The sequence below is a fragment of the Grammomys surdaster genome, unplaced genomic scaffold (assembly GCF_004785775.1).
Source record: "Grammomys surdaster isolate TR1022 unplaced genomic scaffold, NIH_TR_1.0 343, whole genome shotgun sequence".
NCBI lineage: Eukaryota > Metazoa > Chordata > Mammalia > Rodentia > Muridae > Grammomys > Grammomys surdaster.
Window position 1 is genome coordinate 3,255,412 of NW_021604762.1, and position 15,187 is coordinate 3,270,598.

At 44.7% G+C, this 15,187-nt stretch overlaps 1 pseudogene; it reads left to right on the forward strand.

Annotated features, from left to right (window-relative positions):
* Positions 1-3,671: 3,671 nt before the first annotated feature.
* LOC114630716 overlaps positions 3,672-15,187 on the forward strand; it is a 25,399-nt pseudogene continuing 13,883 nt past the window's right edge.

Here is a 15,187-nt window from a genome sequence, read left to right on the forward strand (position 1 = left end):
TAATGGGATTAATAGCCACAGCACAAAAGCATGATCTCATGGCTGCTTGAGAAACACCCACACATGTGACTACCCCTTGCTCCTTTTAGGGCTCTGTGAGAAAGGCAAGCATCCAGTCCTGTCAGAGGAAGGAGGTAGCTGAGGTCTAGAGACCAACTCTGCAGCCTGAGAACTGTAACACAGTCCCTTCAACTCTAGGGTATTTACTGACTCCAAACCAGAAGGCTCACCACCAGACCACACTGCCTTTCCGGCTACTAGGGCTTGGCGCAGAGCTGGACTGAATTTGCTGGCTTGCAAGCTATGCAGTCTTTAGCCTATGCTGCTTATGGAGACTTACGGTTCACCAATAACTTAAAGTGGGATCCTGACTTCTCATATACATTTCAGAAAGTTTGACTTGCCGTAGCATCCAAGGAGGGAACATACAAAGACTTGTGACAACATTTAAATTCATTTTTAAGATGTCACCAGGACGGTACATATAGACATGTATGATCATGCTGTGTCCATTGTGTGCCACGAGCAAGTGGAGAGAACATACCAGTGGGCTCATGAAACAACAAAGGCTTTACTATTCCCACCATATAAGCAGAGTCAATAATCAGTGAGGGCCCCAGATAAGGACTCAGGGGCCTTGTTTCTTCTGGGCAACCCCAAGTATGGGGCCAAAGCAGGGTTTATAGCCATAAAACCCTCAAGCATCTGAGCCAAGTTACAGTTATAATTTTGACCAACCAGAACTAGGGGATTAGGGATTCTCTCCAGCATTCCATCATTGTCAGCTGACATCAAATGTGTTTTTGCCTGACCAATCGAATTGTTTGTTCTTTCCATTGTTAGGAACAGGCATTATGTTTTGGGTAACTATTGTTGCTTAGAGAGTTGGTAACAAGTATGTTCTGAAGAACTCTTGTTGCTTAGAGAGGGAGTTGGTCAACTTAGTTAAAATGGAGTCTGAAGCCAAAATGGCAGAGCTTAAGACAAGTTCTTTTTATCTGCTCACAACAATACTATTTAAATAGCCAAGAGTAGAAATGGATCAAATGCCCATCAAGAGGTAGATTCAATGATCTAAATGTGGTGTGTCTATACAACAGAGTGGTCTCAGCCAGGAAGGAAGGGAGCACGGGGTGCATACTGTAACTCTTCCTCAACAACGCCATGCCGTGCCAAGGAAGCCAGAGTCAGAAAGCTGCATGTACTGTCTAAGCCAGTTATATGCAACGTTCAGAACAAATTCATAGAGATCAAAGATAAATTGGTGATTCCCAGAGCCTGGAGGGAAGTATAATTAGAGACTAAGTGTGTAAGGACAGAAGTTTTACTCTATGGTAATGTTTGGGAACTAGACATTAGTGATGGTCACCCAATACTGGCAGACAATACCAACTTAGATAAGGACAAGTGAGTCATAGGTAGAGTCATAGTGACCTGTCCCCTGAACCTTCACCCAGCCGATACCCGGTTCTGAAAGATACCTGTATTCCCCTTGAACACTCACACTCCAGTGTCATCCCCTTCCCCACATCCTGCCTTTCTGTGTTTATAACCCCTGTGTGAATGAATTACGATTTGAGAAAAAATAAATAAATTATTTATAAAAAAAAAGAAAGAAAGAAATACTGAACAGCATTGAATTGTTCACTTTGAAAGGACTGATTTTATGTTCTGTGAATTTCACTTCAAATTATGTGTGACATTTAAGTCAATAAATCATAAGACAAAGTTAAACGAAACAAGATGCCGCCAATGTCTATCCCTTAAGAATGTATAGAACATATGCCCAGGTACTTGTGGCTCTCTGGGTCTTTGTTAGTAAACCAGGTGTTATTCTAATGAGCCTGCCTTTATAGTGATGGTGGCTTGAATAGGTTTGGCCCCCATAATCACCTGTGATTGGAATGCTTGGCCCATAGGGAGTGGCACTATTAGGAAGTGTGGAATTATTGGAGGAGTAGGGAAAGACTTTGAGGTGTCTCACACTCAAGCTATGCCTCGGGTGGCACACAGTTTGCTTCTGCTGCCTGTGGATCATGATACAGAGCTCTCAGCTCCTCTAGCACGATGTCTGCCTGCAAGCTGCCATGCTTCCCACTGTGATGATAAGGGACTAAACCTCTGAGAGTGTAAGCTAGCCCTAATTAAATTTTATTTACTTTATAATAGTTGCCTTGGTCATGGTGTCTCTTCACAGCAATAAAACCCTAAGTGAGTTGGTCTTTTTCCCTTGCAGCTTTGAATATGTTTTGCTTTGTATATTTAGTATTTTGACTGCTGTGTGCCATACAGAATTTCTTTTCTGGACCTGTCTACTTGATGTTGATAGACATCTCTTTATTTAGATTGGGGAACTTTTCTCCTATGATTTTCTTAAAAATATGTTCTGTGTCTTTGATCTGGGTTTCTTTTCCTTCCTTTTTACTTATTATTCTTATATACTGTCTTTTCTTGGTGTTCCTATTTCCACGGTTTTTTGTTTTGTATTGTTTTGATTTGGCTTGTCTTTTAGATTTAACATTTTCTCTGACTAAGCTATCCATTTCTTCTACCTTATCTTCAACACCTGAAATTCTCCCTTTCATCTTTTAATCTGTTGTTGAGGCTTACCTCTGAGTTTTTTGTTTGATACCTCAAGGTTTCTATTTCCAGGTTTATTTTTCAGTTTGGGTTTCCTTCAGGGAATCTGTTTCTTTGTTAAAGTCTGCTTTCCTGCTTTGAATTGTTTTCATCATGTCATTCAACTGTTTGCCTTTTCATGATTTTCACTAAGACATTCATTCATGTCCTCTTTAAGGTTTTTGACCATATTCATAACTGCTATTCTTTTGGAGTCATTGTCTTGTACTTCAACTAAATTGCTTTTCTTGGGGCCTATTGCAATAGGATTGTTGACTTCTGAAGATGGGCTGAAAGGAATGGATGAAGGGGCATCAGGGAAGAACTAGGGGATCCCAGGTCCACACAAGAAGGCCCAGTGCCTAGGCAACAGAGGTGAGCAAGGAGGAGGGGCCAAGACTATCCATTCTAATGAGGAGGAGGGGCCAGGACTATCCATTCTAATGAGGAGGAGGGGCCAGGACTATCCATTCTAATGAGGAGGAGGGGCCAGGGCTATCCATTCTAATGAGGAGGAGGGGCCAGGACTATCCATTCTAATGAGGAGGAGGGGCCAGGACTATCCATTCTAATGAGGAGGAGGGGCCAGGACTATCCATTCTAATGAGGATACTGACTTCTCAGTGGATGGACTTGGTCATGCTTGGATGAGATGAGGAATCCAGCAGATCCCTCTGGACAAGGAAAGACATGGCAGTGTTAGAGGTTTGTTTTTTTCTTCTTCCTATGAACATTTTCCCACCTTCTCTAAGAACTGTGAGAATCAAGGAGTTATGAACTCGTCATTTGTAGGGAAGGTTTTAGTACTAATTTTATTCTGGAAACATCTTCCACGTTTCCTTCTGTGTTTAGTCTCCCTTCCTCTGCATGTCTGCTAGGGAAAGCCTTTTGATTTTTATTTCCCTTTCACCTCTCCCCTAGCAGATATGTAAGATTCATGCAGTTTGGTTAACTGTGTGACCTGCTAAGACTGGGCAATGACATGAAAATCAAAATATAAGGATAATTACCTACCGCAAGAGCCTAGCCAGGGATAGCACTCACTGTGAGGTATGGAAGTCAAATACCCTAGAAAAGATAAAGTGAGTTCTCCCCAAAACAAACTTCTGACTTGAAGATAAAGTTCCCAGGAGTTGCCTGACTTCCATTATCCATTGCTGGTTTGAGGTCATAGCCTAATAGAATTATGGAAGGGGCTGAGGAAGGAAGGGTTTTCCTATGGTGCCGTGAGTTAAAGGGTTTTTGTGTGTTTGGGAGGATGTCTTAAATGGCTGTTGTTGGTTTTTTCTCTTTATGGACTCAATGAAGATTGAGATTCTATAGCCAGCTTTCCAAGGATTATGGCCACCAAAAATAAATAAATAAATTATAGTAATCATGAGTTGCTAGGTACATAACCATCTCCATAATAGAAATGAGGAAATGAGAGGCTGGAGAGGTGCTCGGTGGTAAAACACACTGGCTGCTTTTGCAGAGGTCGTGGGTTCAGCTCTCAGTGCCCACACAACAGTTAACAACTGTCTGTAACTCCAGCTCCAGGAGATTTTCTGACCTTTCCTAGCACCAGAAACACATATGGCGTGCATACATACTAGTTGGCAAAACATTCATACACATAAAATAAAAATAAATACATTTTAAGTGGAGAAATCGAAGTATAGAAGATTTAGCAAAGTAGTCCAAGTTATATGACAAGTAAATAAGGAATTGAAATGTAATTCCAAAGTCCTATTTCTTCCTCCACTCCATCCTTAGCTTTTCTTCTCTCCTTCCATTCGTGTGTGTGTGTGTGTGTGCGTGTGTGTATGCAAATGCACATGAGTGTAGAGAATAACATGTGTGTGCATGCACATAGAGGCCAGAGAACATCATACTCTCTCCCCTGAAAGGTGTCTTTCAACCAGCTGATGAAAGGTCTAGGACAAAAGCCTCTTTACACCTATCTCATTGCAAGGGGTGACAGGTAAGTTACCCCAACCTGTACTCGTGGCCTGAATGTCTTTTTAGAGCCTCAGTTTAAATGAGTTTAATCAAGGATTATATTGAACCCGCCTCAGTCTCCACCATCCCGTGTGGCCTTGTATCTGGCCCTGTCACATATGTTTATGCTTACCTGGCACTTGTAGTTAGTTAGGTTTTTAAACTCTGTAGCATGTCTATCATGGTGCCTGATAATCAGTAGGCACCCATTCAATGATGGCTTTCCTCCATCCCTTTCTCTCAGTGTGACCTTCACTAACCATCTATCGGTATCTGCTTCTTAGCTAGTGCCACTGACCTCAACTGAGTTTGCACCCTTAGGTCTGTTGTGGCCTCTTGGGAACGGACAGAAGATAGCACTCTACACGGGATTGAGGAGCTGAAGAAGGTCTGTGTTTCCTGTTATGACACACCTGGAGACGCCCTTATGTTCCTTTTCATAGGGTTAGAAAAATCCCACCCTTCAGCTAAGGCCTGGCCCCTGCTCTGGCCCTGATTTTCTCACACACTAGCTTTGGACCCTGGAGACCCTAAGACCCACTCCCCTTCATTCCTAGGTAGCTGCTGGGAAGAAGAGAGTTGTCGTCATAGGCATTTCCGTGGGGCTCTCTGTAAGTGTGAGGACAGGAAGAGTGGGTCGGTTTTACTAGGATGAAGTTGGTGGGACTAGGCTGCCATGGACAGTGGATGCTAGGTGATGAGGTGGATGCTGGCTGTGTAATTGAATGTCAACCACCAAGATGGACAGACCAGTCCAGGGGGTCAGCAAGCTACTCTGGCAGTCAGTGTAGCCAGCTGCCTGAATTTGTGGATAGTTTTACTGGCATGCAACCTTTGTGCTTACTCAGAATTCATGGCCTCTTTTGTGCTGGGCTTAAGTAGTTGGACAGAGATCATAGGGCCCACAAAGCCTGAAGTATTTACTCTCTATTTACTCTCTGGCTCTTCATAAAAGAGTTGGGCCCTTGGCTTCATTCCCACAAGCAATATCTGCATCAACTCTGCCTGGTTGGGAGTATCAGGATCTCAGGTGCCAGTGGGTCAATCTGCATTTTAACAAGATTCTCAGCATATTTGTATGAGAACCACTTGGCTAGGTTTTCTATCCCCCACAGGAGTTTTGACTCTACGAGTTCAGGGCGCAGAGAGTTAGATCCCAGCAGTTGTACCATGAGGAAAAACAGGAGACTGACCACAAGGAGCTTACAATTGAGTTAGTAGTTCTTGAACCTTACCGTTTGGGAGATTTCTGTGAAAGAAAAGAAGAAAAATGTAACACTACCTTGGTGATAGTTGTTTGCAGTATCAGCACTGAGGAGAGAGAGGCAGGAGGATAGCTGTGTGTCCAAGGCCAGCATGGACTATATATGAAGAAAGGAAGTTGTAGCTCAAAAAAAAAAAGTAGTTTTCTTGGGGAACTTGTTAAAAATATGCTCTGCTTTCCAAATTTGCATTTAATAAGGCTGTCGTTTTGTTTTGGTTTGTTTGTTTGTTTTTTGAGATAGGGTTTCTCTGAGTAACCCTGGTTGCCCTGGAACTCCCGCTGTAGACCAGACTGGCCTTGAACTCACAGAAATCCACCTGCCTCTGCCTCCCAAGTGCAGGGATTAGCAGCATGTGCCACTGCCCAGTGGTGGAGTCAGTAAGTCTTGGCTGAGGAATCTATTTCTAGGAAGCATGCTGAGTCAGGTTCCATGTGGATCTCAGGAGACACTCAGAGGAGCTTCTTTTATCATACCTTCCTTTCTTGCTACTCTCAGGCGCCCTTTGTGGCAGGCCAGATGGACTACTGCATGGATAACACAGATGTCTTCTTGCCGGTCCTGGTTGGCTTCAATCCAGTGAGCATGGCCTGGTGAGGCTTCTGTAAGACTGACCAGGGAAGCCTGGGAAAGGGACATGTCAAAGTCCATAGTATTATCGCCAAGGAGAAGACAGATAGGTGTATAGTCTGGCTGCCAAGTCTCAGAATGTAAAAGTAATGGGGTAGTCTCTCAGCGTATGAAGTTTTTGCTAGCTTCTTCATTTTAAATGTTCTCCCCTTGTTTCAGAAATGATGGAAGGCAGCTTACAGAAGCTACATAAGCTGGGCAGGATCTCTGAGTTTGAGGCCAGCCTGGTCTACAGAGCAAGTTCTAGGACAGCAAGGGATTCATAAAGAAACCCTGTCCTGAAAAAAACAAACAAATAGCCCCTCCCCCACAAAATACAAAAACAAACCCCAAAAGCTACATAAAACACAAGCTTGCACAGATTCAAACAGGGATTGGAGAGGTAGAGAGATAAGAACTAGAAGGAAAACAACAAAACAAAACAAAACAAAACAAAAAACAAAAAAACAAAAAACAAAAAACCGGCAGCCCCACCCTCTTCCTTTCGGCCTCAACAGCCATCTTCCAGTTAACTCGCCAAAATGACGAACACAAAGGGAAAGAGGAGAGGCACTCGGTATATGTTCTCTAGACCTTTTAGGAAACATGGAGTTGTTCCTTTGGCCACATACATGCGAATCTATAAGAAGGGGGATATTGTAGACATCAAGGGAATGGGTACTGTTCAAAAAGGAACGCCCCATAAGTGTTACCGCGGCAAAACCGGAAGAGTCTACAATGTCACCCAGCATGCCGTGGGCATCATTGTAAACAAGCAAGTTAAGGGCAAGATTCTGGCCAAGAGGATCAATGTGCGGGTTGAGCTCATTAAACACTCGAAGAGCAGAGACAGCTTTCTGAAGCGGGTGAAGGAGAACGATCAGAAGAAAAAGGAAGCCAAAGAGAAGGGCACCTGGGTTCAGCTGAAGCGCCAGCCTGCACCACCCAGAGAAGCACACTTTGTGAGGACTAATGGGAAAGAGCCCGAGCTGCTGGAGCCCATTCCATATGAATTCATGGCCTAGTGTATAAAAGAAATAAAGGACCCAACTGCAGAGTTTTTCCTTAGGTTCAAAAAAAACAAAAAACAAAAAACAAAACAAAACAAAAAAACCCAACCAACCAAACAAACAAACAAAACAGGGTCAGGAAAGTCTGTTTCATCTGGAGTGAGCCCTGGGCATCTTTTCAGAGTGGTAATGGGTCCCAGGTGACCACCTGCTCCTCTTCTCAGCTTTCTATTTCACACTCTTTCCTTCATCATTCCAGGCCCCCTTTGGCTCCTCTCTGGCTCCTCACATCTGCCCCTCTTCCCACCCTGAAGCTCTGTGCTACAGATCTACCTTCTTTTGTGGCAAAAGGCACAAAGTCTTGCTATGTAGCCCAGGCTGGCCTCAAACTTGTAACCTTCCTGCTTCTGCCTCTGCTGAGATTCTAGGTATGAATCACCATACCTCAAACCCCCTTCTTATTCCCTATCCAGATGGCCACTTGGTCTGATTTTAACGCTCCACGTAGCTGACCAGTAGTGTGCAGGTGTAGTTTGATTTAGAGTAAGGCCATGAGATGTCTATTTTATTAAAGCATCCCTGGTGATTTTGATGCACAGCCAGGTTTGAGGAACTCTGCTAAATACACCATTGGATGGGATTCCCTGATGGCACCCTGTCCATTGGGGATTGCAGCAAAGGAACCTGGTCCTTTTGGAGCTGCTCTTCTAAGTCCCGGATTCCAGGCTTGTAGTGTGAGTCACACTAAAGTGTAAATGAATCTGTGATGCTCTTATCCCTGGTCCTTCTCATGGAGGCCTCTTCTTCACCCAAAATATATCTGCAGCCACCAGTGCTAATTTCAGGCCCAGGGACTAAGTGAAATGGAGAATTTCAAACAATGTGGGCGTGGATATCTTCCAGTTGTTCCTTAAAGTGGTGGTTCCATGTCTTGGCTCATCTTCAAAACTGTCTTGAAAGCTTTATAAAAATGCAGTTTGGGGTTCTGATACCCACCTGCAGAGGCTGAACCTCAGGGTGTGTGTATCCACAAGTGGATGGTTGCTGCAAAATAGAACTCCCCGGAGGTTTTGATGTTCAGTAAAGTCAAGTTTGGGAATCCTGAGTTTTACTGCACAATGTTTTCTCTTCTTCTTGGGTCTCTAGGAAGTGTTAGCAATTAGCATGACAATAGCCACAGGAGGCACTTACAAAATAGGTATGAAATAGGTGAAAGTTATCTGCCTCAGGAGTCATATAAAACTATTTCTATAAAATATTCTCTAAAAACTATTCAAGAAGGGGTTGGCATGTGCCTGTAGTCTCTGAGCTGGGGAAGTAGAGGCAGGAGGATTCCTGGGCTTGCTGGCCAGTCAGTCTAGGTTTAGGGAGTGGCCTTGTCTCAAAAACTAAGGTGGAGAGCAACTGGAGAATATAACTGGGGTTGGCTTCTGACTTCCACACACAAGTGTATGTGGAGCTGCATACATGTACACATACACACATTAACACATACACACACATGCAAATAAAATAAATAGTTCAAAAAGGGATGCAATCCTGCCAGAGGTGGGATGAGAAAGGACAGTTGGGGATGATGTGTGAGTGGCTAGCTCAGTCTTTGAAGTCCTGCCACACTGAGCAATTCACAAACTCACCTACGTCAGAAGATCCTCATTGTTTGAGATTCCACAATTTGTAGCTACGTGTGTAAGCTTGTACTGGCTCTCTTGTCTCATTAACACATTGCTTTATCTGATGAATTTACTGTAGATTATTCCCCAACTGACACTGCAGTTAATAGTATAAAGCTTATACCTCATTAGGGACCAACATGCTTCCCTCAGGTAGTAAGGGGTCACTCTTTGGGGAGAGTTTCAGGTCTATTTCCAAGAATGGGAAGGGGATTTCAAAGGACTCTAAGATGGACTATAAGATGGTAGGGTTTTGCTTTATTTTTTTGAGACAGGGCTTTTCTGTGTAGCCCTGGCTGCCCTGGAACTCACTCTGTAGACCAGGTTGGCTTCAAACTCAGAGATCTCCTTGCCTCTGCCTCCCAAGTGCTGGGATCAAAGGCGTGCGCCACTAGAATAGTTTTGACATTTGGCTTCCAGCTAGAACATTAAGCTCGGATGCTGGCTTATATGTGGGCTTTCTTTTCTGAAGAAAAGAAACCCGATGCTTGGAGTTCGGGGACACACCACCCCATATGCTCCAAAGCATATTTTTCTGGGATGTAGTAGACCTCTGACCCCACTGTCTCACTGATCCTAACTACTAGCTGAGGCCTTTTCTTCACATTCTGACAGATAATCCTTTTACCTCTGTCTTTCTCTGGACCTCAGAAATGACCCCATTGAAGACTGGAGATCAACATTCCGGCAAGTGGCAGAGCGGATGCAGAAGATGCAGGAGAAACAGGAAGCTTTCGTCCTCAATCCTGCCATTGGAGTAGGACCACACTCTTTTCTCTACACACCTCTGGAAGCATATGGGAACTGCTTGCCACAGAACCTTTGATCTCAAGCCTCTGCTTATCTTGCTTAAATCCCCAAGGCGTTTTCAGTGAAGTCCTATTTTCTCTTCTACTTTCTCACCTCGGGATGTTTTACTTTAATCTTTATTTCAACCCTGTTTCTCAGATCAGTAACTAGGAACCACTTGTGTGATCTAGAACAGTCTTGTTTAGAGGAGCTCTTTGGCCATCTATGCATAGACAGCCTTGACTGACTACGGCTAGGTCAGTCTCTTTTACAGATTCAAATGCCAACTAGGGTTTTAAGAACAGTGATAGAGTCCCACTCCTATGCCTTTTGATATCCTCTCCACACCACTACAGGCCTTCTTAGCCTCGGAATTCCTGTTCTTTATTCTCCTCTGGGTCCTCTGCACACATCTCACTAGAACCATCTATCCCTACCTCTTCCCTACCCAAAGCTTTTGCCTCCTGCCTACCTTTGTCAGTGAGGGACACATCTGAGACCTTCCTCTTGATCTTCATGTGAGAGAGGAAGGGAAACTCTGTAGTATATATAGCTTGTTTTTGTTTCCTGTCTCCTTCCTCCTCACTCTATTGGTTGGCTTTCAGGTTTGTTTGTTTGTTTGTTTGTTTAAAGGTTTATTTCAAAATTATTTTTAGGTAAGTGTGTGTATGTGTGCATGTGAGTTCAGGTGTCCATAGAGGCCAGAAGGGGGCGTCAATTCCCCTGGAGCTAAGTTATAGACAGTTGTGAGCTTCCAGATGTGGGTGCAGTTTTTCTGCTATAGCAGTAAAGCACTGTTAACCACTGAGCCATCTCTCCAGGCCTCAGTCTTCTGGTTTTAATCGCTGGTCATGCTATATTCTCTTTGCTGCAATCTTTGTTTGACATGCTGTGCTATAAATTTTGTGTCTGCTTCACGTGTCTGTATAAAGCATGATAAACTACCATAAAACATGGTGGAGAAGGTTCTCAGAAAGAAGATTCTTTGAAAACCCTTGACCCAACTGAGAAGAGACCTAGTCACTGGCTTCCTCCTAGAGAGTCTTGAATGCACCATGGAGGTGGCCAGGGATGGCCCTTTCTTTCTCTTCTCCTTTCAGTTAAGCACACTCTAGCAACATAGTCAAGGCCACCAGTAAAAGATGTGCTCAGGGATCACTAACCACAGTGAACATCTAGTGGGGCCCACCAAGTACACTCCTGTCTAGGAATCACCAATCACATTCCACACCCAAGGATCACCAACACCACTCCATGCTCAGGGGCTCATGAACTGGTAGAGTCCTGGGTTGTCCTCTTTCTACCAGTTCCCCCTAGTGTCTTGCCTCCTTAGCCTGAGGGGCTCAGTGGCTCGTCCTGAATGAATGGTGGAAGCACCACCAAAATTCTGCTGGAAACCCTGCTACTAGCAGCCTATAAGACCGTGGATCAGGGTGTTGTGTCCTCTCAAAGGTAAGGAGGAAACAGACAAGTGGAGGATCAGATCCAAACAGAGGTAACATGGAGGAGATGGCAGGCTCAGATTCCAGAGGCAAGCTTTCAAGAGTCCTTTGACTTGAGGATGGCCCAGGTCATGTAGGCTAGAACTCACCCTGCTGTGACTTCCTCCCCTTACTGGGGGTTCCAGCCTAGCTTCCAAGATGCTCAGTCCCACCCTCTTTTTGCCTTTTGTTTTTCCCACTGAAGCCATTTTAACATAGAACCCTTTCTGCTCTTATGAAAAGCAGTCTGGGTATGTTTCTCCCTCTTTCTTCCCCCATTTCCCTCTAGCAGGGACTAGTAAAATGTTTTTTAAAAAAATAAGAATTGTGACTATTTTAAAAATAGGGACAAATTCCAATTGTTTCTAGGGTAGAAGTACCTAGGTCTTTTGTGGGAAGCACCAGGCCCTTTCTGGGAGCTAATGAATTTTCTTCTAGATGCCTTCTGGAAATCCTGAGGACATTTGAGCAGGCTTATCAGGTGACCTACAGTCAGAGCTCCAAAATTTCCACCCTGACAAAACAAGTTGGCATCAGGTATGTGGCTGTGTGTATGTAGGGGACATGGAGAGGTGTGTTAACATGGCAGGACTGAGATGGGCCACATGTTGGAAGGTCTTGGCTGTTCACTCCTGTGTTCCTCTTTTCATAGTGGTCACGGCCTAGCTTCTGGCTCACTTTCAGCCTGGAGAAGAAAGGCCGTGTGCACTTGGTTGGCTGGCAGACCCTCGGTATCATCACCATTATGGACGGAGTAGAGTGCATCCACACGTTTGGTGCTGGTGAGTCCTGAGTCCTGATGTGCTCCTGATGCCAAGTACCCCAGCCGATCGGGTCACTATTAAAACATTTTCCTCAGACCCCTGAGTTCCCCAGTGTCCTTCTTTCCTACATAAGTAGGCGCTTCCATCAAACATTTCTTTTATTTGAAGCATCAAATTCCACGTGGGTCCTTGATCTCTCGGTTCCCATTCCAGTGCTTATAATAGTCTCTCTCATAGAGTATCACACCCCATATCCCACGTTCTGACATCACCACAGCCTTGAAATCTAGAGGCTTCCTTTCTTCTAAAGTCCACCATTCTTTTCTCTCTGATCTTAAATTTCCCAAATTTTCAAGATATCCTTTCTTATCGGTGACCACAGTGACATGTTTAACCAGAAGGATGAGCTCACCAACCAGGTTGGAAGAGGATAGGACATGGGAAGTTGTAAAATTCACGAGTGTGCAGAAGGCAGTGGGGGAGTGGGTCCTGGAGGTGGAGGAACATGAGGGGATCATCAGTCCCAGGAAGGGGCTGGTCAGAGGACATGGAGATCTGAAGCAGCGGAGGATGGAAGGCTCTGGGTTTGCCTGGCTTTAGTCCACTCACCTGCTACATCACCTTTGGCAAAATGCTACCATTTTGAATCCTGACTCTTTTCAACTGAAACCTAGAGGGCTGTATTAGATGTCCCCTAAGGTCCCCTTCAGTCTTCAAGTCTCTACTCTTGAGTGTCCTGATGGAAGGAACTCTCTTATCTTTTTTGTCCCAGGGTCCCCAGTTTACCTTCTCCCAGGATGACTTCCTGACTTCCATCCTGCTATCCCTCAAGGAAATTGGCACTGTGGTCTTCATTTTTACCCTGGATGGTGAGCAGGAGGATGGGAATGGTGGGGTGGTTTAGAAGAGTTGCCATTTTCTGACTCTCAGGGTGCCTTGTCGGAGGGAGGGTGTCTCAGGGTATCCTATTGTCATGATAAGACACCATGACCATTTTCCAACTTGGGGAAAGAAGGGTTTATTTCCTCTTACAGTGTATAAGTCTATCATGGAGGGAAGTTAGAGCAGGAACTGAAGCAGAAGCCATGGGCAAGTGCAACTTAACTGTTATTCCCCAGGGCTTGGCAGTCTGCTTTCTTATAGCACTCAGGGCCACCAGCCCAGGGGTGGCACCACCTGCTGTGAACTAGGCCCATCAATCAATCAAGAAAATGTGCTACAGGCTTGCCTACAGGCCGGTCTAGTGGGGGGCATCTTCTCACTAGAAGTTCCCTTTTACCAAATGATTCTGGCTTGTGTCAAGTTGACATAAAACTATCCAGCACTGAGGGACCAAATGAGTGTCCCGTCAGGACCCTGGAGTGGCAGGAAGAACCATTTCATAGCCCAGCCTTTTACTTCCAATGTCTCCTATCCCATCCAGGTAACCTCACAGAAGTACAGGCCCTGGTTGAAAGGGTGAGGGAGAAGAGCCGGAACATCCAGGCCCTGGTGCACAGCACTGTGGGGCAGTCCTTGCCAGTGAGTGTCCGGCACTGGGGAGAAGACCTAGGCATAGTGCAGCCAGGCATTCTGGAACAAACTGCTCTGTTTATCTTTCTCCTCAGGCCCCTCTAAAGAAACTCTTTTCCTCGCTCATCAGCATCACATGGCCACTTCTCTTCTTTGATTACGAAGGGAGCTACGTTCAGGTAGGCGGACATGAGAAGGCAATGTTTCCTAAGAAGGAGAGGAGTCCAAAGTCCCCAAAGCCATGTGGATGGGGGAAGCCTGAATATTTGTTTAGTCTTCCCCTCTCCCCAAGCTGGGTACATACTCCATATATCAGGTCTCTAAAGAGAGTTGCCAAGGCAACAGAGTTCAATTCTTTTTAGGACTATACAGAAAGGGCAAGACAGGCCAATGGTTGCACACTCAATGTTTTTTGGGACAGGTTCATTGTTGACATTGAAGTCATTCTCACCACCCAAGACTCTTTTAAGAGTCTTTCTTTTAAGGCTCTTTCTTTTGTGTGGCACACTATGCTGAACATAACCCAGATATTACCCAGATGGAGTCCTCCCTCAATAGTGAAATTACAATCCGGGAGATGCACTGAGAGGAACCATAGAAATACTGAGCAGTTTGTACGCACTTTGCAGTTGGGTTTGGAGTGCTCACCAGGAACTCTAGGTGTCAGTCCAGCTCGTGTGGCCCAAGAAAGAAAATAAATTTTTAACTCTGTACTTTACTGTTCTCACACAGGACCTGCCTGCCCTCCACAGGGCAGAAGCAGGGCCCAGAATGGGCCTGGGGGAGGTGTGGTCTTTCATCATTATTCAAACTGCTTCCTTCTGGGAGTTTCTAGACTTAGTCAGATGGGGAGACACCACACCACCTCACAGAACCTGGAGCTCTTACAGAAATGTCTCTCCACAGTGGGAGCTCCACTCTCCTTTGTCTTTTGTTCTAAATAGTGTTTCAGTGTTCTGTTTCTGCTTCTTAGCATGCTCCCCACATTCACGGTCTCCTCCGACATCGCCTGTTTTTGGAGAAATCTTCTCTGATGAACTTTACATTGTCTTAGCTCTCCATATTATATTCTTCTCCAAGCTAACACAATCACGGTCCCTAATACAAATACAGCCCTTTATACCCTGGTGAATATTTCATATCATTTATCTCAGTTCTCATGGCAATCTCCTAAAGCATGTGTGTTCATTTTTGCCATCTCCCCGGCCCCTTATTTCTGCTTTTGATGTAGTGACATTTTATTCAGATTTTTGTCTGTATTCCAATCTATTAGTTTTTTTTCCTTGATTTCTTTTAATTTTTCACTCGATGCTGGTTTCATCTCTCCACATGGAATTGCCTGAAAGAAGGTTTCTGCTGAAGTCTGGCTCCAGCAATGTTCAGGTCCCAACAGTGTGGGGTTGGTGAGGGAAAGAGACTGACATTACCTGAGGGTGAATCAGGATAGCTGGTGGTTATTGAACAAAAGGACACACCTTTTTGAGTCTA